At 35.7% G+C, this 5,887-nt stretch overlaps 1 non-coding gene across 1 annotated transcript; it reads right to left on the bottom strand.

Moving 5' to 3' along the window:
• Nucleotides 1-742: 742 nt before the first annotated feature.
• Nucleotides 743-849, bottom strand: LOC117285761. The gene has a single exon (XR_004516887.1). It is a non-coding gene; the product is annotated as a U6 spliceosomal RNA (small nuclear RNA).
• Between the last annotated feature and the right edge of the window lie 5,038 nt (nt 850-5,887).

Genomic DNA, 5,887 nt, shown 5'->3' with positions numbered 1-5,887 from the left:
GCAACCCTTCTTTTCCTCCTTATTTACAAATGCCCTGCTCTTGTTTTTACCTTCTATTCTTTTTCTCCCCTTCTTTCCCTTACCCCTGCCTTTTCCTCGTTCCCCTTTCCATTTTGAACAAAATGTCCAAATGCTGAATTTTTTTTATGCTAAAGAAACATCAGTATGATTAATGCACTGTGCAATATAGTCTAGAAAAGTAATATTGACCCCACACTGCTAAGTTTTCGTGGTGGCAGAGTGTATGCATATTTTAAGGTTGTTATATAAAATCGCTATCAGAAGACTTAGGTGAGTATTTTAAATAATTTTTTGACACACACATCACTGGGATGTATTTCACTGCTGCATTAGCTGTGGGCCTTCTTCCACCTCCTGGTGGAGATGCTTCAAGAAACTTGCATGCCCAGGAGAATTTCTTTTTAAGGTAATGTACTACTGATAAAGCAGTAACACATTTTCCCCCAAAAGGAATGATGATAGTTTTTTACTTAGAATACTAATATTTTTATTTTCTTAATTTTAGTTGCATAAAATCATATTAAATTCCTACAGCAAAATGAATGGAGACATAATAGAAGTGGAAGAGAAATTTTAGCTCATGAAGATAAATCTTTTTAAACCAATTGATTTTTTAACTCAGAATACTCAACTTATTGACCTTCAAACCTAGCAAAATTAAGAACTCTGAGAGTGTTTTACAAGATCATGACCTCATAACCTCTACAATGTTCACTGATGTAAATATATGGAATATTTCACAAAATTTTTTGTTATCCTTACCTATGGACCATGCTATCTTTCACTGAATTATTTCAATATTAGTATATGAGCTGCTGAATGAAGCACACTTCAAAAGTGTTTTAAAGTAAGAAGTACTATCAAGGTATTAAATAAGCACAATATAATTACAAAATCAACCCCAAATTAACCCAGAATTAACTGTTTAATTTATCTTCCATTAAGGTCTTATCCATTTTTGAAATCTAAACCTTGGTTAGATCTGAAGACCTTTGAAAGTTAAAGAAGATATGCTATTTTCCTCTAATTGACTCATCCCTTTGCTCAGCAATTACAGTGGGACCTGCCTTCTTCCCCTGTTCCTGACTACACCTCCAACATCCTGGATTATTTTTCTGCTCCTAACATTCTGTTATATATTTTCCATGCAATTTTATCTTTATTGTTGTATATGGAATCCAGTCATTCATCTTCCCCATATGGAGAATAGCCTTTTATCATCTTTATGTTTTCTCTTAAGAAAAGTCTTAAATGTCTACCTCTTCATTGCTTTGTATCCAACATATACAACAGTCAAAGCATCTATGTCACAGATTCTTAACCTTGGCACTACTGGAAATTTGGGGACACACTGATTTTCCTTTGAAACATTGTTCTATGCTTTGAAATTGGCTGGCAGCATCTCTGTCTTGCACTTAATAGCATGTCAGTAGATCCCACCAATTTTTGGCAACAAAATGGACCCAGACTTTGGCAAACGGCAACGTATTATGCATAACAGCCTCTGTTTATAATCACTGATTTGGACCTACTTGTCCACTGCATTTATTTGTTTAAAGGTGCATCATGCCCCTTTTAAAGCACCCCTTTTAAGAGAGCAACCCTCACCATGTCTGACTCATCTCTTTATGGTCAAACCTCTTTCAGGATAAGATTCCTAGAACCAGTTGAAACATATATTCTCTGGATATTCCACTAACACAAGATGATATTGTCCCTAAATGCCACTGTACATTGAAGGATCACAGTTAAATTTCTCCTGAGGAAGTGCGTTGAGTGAGGGTAGCTGTCTCCACCAGGTCAGAGTCTCACCTGGCAGGAGCTTGGCAGGGTACAATGCTGTGACTCTCTCATGTCGTGTAAGGGAGGTCATCCCAGTTTCTCAATGTCTGGCGTGATTGGCTCACTTCTGTCACAAGTGCATCACAATTTGCTGTCTTCCTCTGCATGAATTTGTGCTCTTCAACCCTCAGAACTGCATTTTTCAAGTGCACCCCTCCATGAACCTCTTTAGCCCATCTTTAGGGACCCCAACCTCTGCAAAAGGAAAGATGAAAGAGCCAGTTGCCTTTCTGATCCCCCAAAATAAATATTAGAAAATATTCTTCCTATTCATGCATTCATAGAGAGAAAATATACCCTTCTTAAAAACACAGTTTTGAATCTGAATATAAGATACTGCAATTTTCAATTTAAGGATGAAAATATCTGTGATTGTACAACAATTTTTTAGAAACACAGTAAATTAAAATACCCGTAATTGCTTAAGAACAATGACATTGTTAGCATGAATTTCTTTTTCATTTCCCTAGATGAATGGGTATATTTTAATAAAAAACACGAGTCTGATAAAAATAAAATACCTTAAGACATTTAAAGGAATAAACTATTTAAGTTTCCTAAGTATCATTAATATCTATACTGCCAATTTATACTACCTGTGATGTATGATCAAGGTCAGTCTTATTTCATCACTAGTATGAAATTCTGCATTATCTATGTTTAATTTAAATTTTTAGAGTCAATTTCTTGGTAGTATTGATATTTATACATTTATGTTGCTTATCCTTAAATTTCAAAATCCATCTTTTAATAAAAAAAACCTTAATATCTGAATAATGCTAAGTCATCAAATTAACATTGAAATATCAGTACAAATTCAAAACATGATAAAATATATGGAGTTGAGATTTACCAATGTAGCACAAATTTGCTATTGCATATTTCAATTATCACCTGAATTCATGTTTACTATTGATCAAAGAGTATGCAGACCTGCAGAATTACATCTGATAAAAGAGAATTAGATGTATTTGGTGATGCCACACTGATATGATTATAATTTTTTAATTCAAATTTTTTAAACTGGTTTATAATACATACAATTTATAAATATTTATTGGGTGCTATGTGATGTTTGTATATATGTTTAAATCAAGAAAAACATATCTATATCCCCAAACATTTATTATTTTAAGGGTAAACTTTCAAAATTCTTCCTTCTGGATTTTTAAACAATACTGTGCATTATTATTTTATAGTTATCCTAATGTGCAATAGCACAGCAGGACTTCTTGCTCTTATCTAACAATAGTTCTTGGTAAACCTTTGCTCATCCTTCCTGCACCTCCTGCTCTCATCAACCTCTGGTAAGCACTATTCTACTTGCAACGTTCTTGTGTCAATGCTTTTTTAGCTTGCACGGATGAGTGCTATCAGGCAGTACTTGTCATTCTGTTCCTAATTTATTTCACTTAATATATTTATGCCCAATTTCACCAGGATTGCCACAAGTGACAGAATTTCATTCATTGTATGTCAGAATATTATGTCAGAATGTTCACCACTGACAGACATTTATGTTGTGTCCCTGTTTTTGCTGTTATGAATAATGCTGTAATGAACACGGAGTGCAGAAGGTTTTTTGACATTATTTCTTTTCCTTTCAGTATATGCCTATTGTAGAATCATTGGATCACATAGTGGTTTTTTATTGGGGGGGTGAATTGCCGTACTATTTTCCATAATGCGTACACTAAATCACACTCTCAGTGGCCGTGTACAAGGGTCCCCTTTTCCCCACATGCTCACCTGCATTTGTTATCTCTCGTCATTTTTTTAAACATCTACATGGGATTTTGTTATTTATGTGATTATGCTTATGACAATTTGGCTTTCTTGCTATGTAGCCTGCATCCACTTAGGCAGCATTAAACTGTTTCATGTGCACATACTTTGTTCACCTCTCCTGAATATCACCACTTACTCCCAAGAAAATCCAAGCAGACTAAGGAGATAATGGAGAAAACATGGTAGAAACCTTGGTGGAAATGCTCATATGTTCATTTGGAGACAAAGTTATGTAAACACGTATATATTGTTTGGGTTCCTAATTACTTGTATAGGGTAGGAAAATGCCACATGTAAATGTATTTAGGCTTTTTTACAAAGAAATGAATTCTAGGAGCTTCTCTCTTGTACAGAGAGCTCTATTTTTACTCACTCTGGTTGTGATTGCTTAAATCTGCTCTAACTCTCAAATCCTATCACACACTCCCAAATATACAGAGATACACACAAATATACACTGAAGAGACCATATTTACTCATGGGTGTGATCATTATGACATTTCCATCAATGGAAGCAAATTCCTAATAGAGTGAAATCCTGTTCTCTGCAAGCATGTATAGATTGCTCCCGTAGTCTCTTTCCCCCTTCTGCTATACCGCTCCTTCTTTCTCACATGTGTATCCTATTTCATTTGCTTTCTCATTCATCCCCCCTTTCTCCTGGCCTCTCACACAAACACCTTAATCCCTATGCTCATTCCCTCTGGCCTGCACTGTCATTGTTCACCTTTAAATATGTTCTTTGCACACTTCCCTTTCTTGCTCATACCTCCTTCTTTCTCTTTTACACATCCTCTCCTATGCTCTAAAACTCAGGCGTCTCTCTCTTTCTTTTACGCTCTTCTCAGTCTACTCCGGTTCAATATTTCTGATTTCCTCAGCTTTTCTCACTTCCACTCTTTTGTTCTTAGATCTGTTGACCTGTCTTGCTTGTGCTCACATTCACCATGACTCACTCCTCATTGCTTACCCGCCGGCCTCTCTTTTTCCTTCTGTTGCTCTCTTTCACCCACACCATTTCCAGTCAGTAGGGAGAACACACACACACATATTGGAGCCCCCAAAGCAGTCACCTTCTGTCCTTAGCATGAAGTGTGTTTTGGTCTTCTAGCAAGCTGGTGAAGACTCAGAACATGCTCTGGGTCAAAAGCAAGGTTTCTTTTAGAGCCAGAACACTGTAATTATTTTTTACAGAGTCTTCTCCAGAGAATACACACAGTCAAGTTAATAACAAAGCAATATTATTAGTTCCACTGTGTCTTTTTAAAAGTGCATAAGAGAAATGTCTGTTCATTTCAGATGCCCATTTTTGAATCGGGTCTTTATATTTGGGGGTGCTGATTGTTTTGAGTTCTTTATATATTCTAGATAATAGTTTGTCTGAGAAGCAGCCGGTAAAATTTTTTTCCCACATTGTAGGTTGTCTCTTAGTTCTGGTGATGGTTTCTTTTGAACTACAGAAGCTTTTTAATAAGATGAGATCCCAGTTGATTCTATATGCTAGTTCCCATGCTACTGAGAATTTGTTCATAAAGTCTTTTCCTATGCCAATGTCTTCCAGAGTTCTGCCTAACTTACCTTCCAGCAAGTTTAATGTTTCTGTTTTAATATCAGATCTTTAATCCATTTGGATTTTAATTTAGTGCATGGCAAAAGATAAGGGTCTAATTTTAATCTGTGGCAGGTGGAAATCCAGTTTTTCCAACACCATTTATTAAAGAGGCTATCTTTCCTCCACTGAGGATGGTCAGCTCCATTGTCAAAGAAGAGGTAACTGAATACATCTGGGTTTGTTTTTGTGTCTTCCAATCTGTTCCACTGATCCTCAGGCCTGTTTCTTTGCCAGTACCATGCCGTTTTTTTCACAGTGGCTTTGTAGTATAGTTTCAAATTGGGAATTGTTATACCTGGTGCCATGTGTCTGTTGCTTGAGATGGCTTTTGCTATTCTAGGTCTCTTATGGTTCCAAATGAATTTTTGGATTCTTTTATATATTTCTGTGAAATATAGTGTTGGAATTTCAATTGGCATTGCATTGAATGTATATAGCAGTTTTGGTAGTATGGCCATTTTCACTATGTTGATTCTTCCTACCCAGGAGCAGGGGATATCTTTCCATTTTTTTATATCCTCATCAATTTCTTTTTTCAGAGTGCTGTAGTTTTCAGTGTAAAGATCTTTTGCTTCTTTTATTAGATTGATTCCTAGATACTTCATTTTTTTGGATGCTACTGTA

The sequence above is a fragment of the Fukomys damarensis genome, unplaced genomic scaffold (genome assembly GCF_012274545.1).
Source record: "Fukomys damarensis isolate Sample0158 unplaced genomic scaffold, DMR_v1.0_HiC HiC_scaffold_12, whole genome shotgun sequence".
Classification (NCBI taxonomy): domain Eukaryota; kingdom Metazoa; phylum Chordata; class Mammalia; order Rodentia; family Bathyergidae; genus Fukomys; species Fukomys damarensis.
Note: the sequence above shows the minus strand (reverse complement) of the source record. Positions and strands in the feature narration are given on the sequence as shown.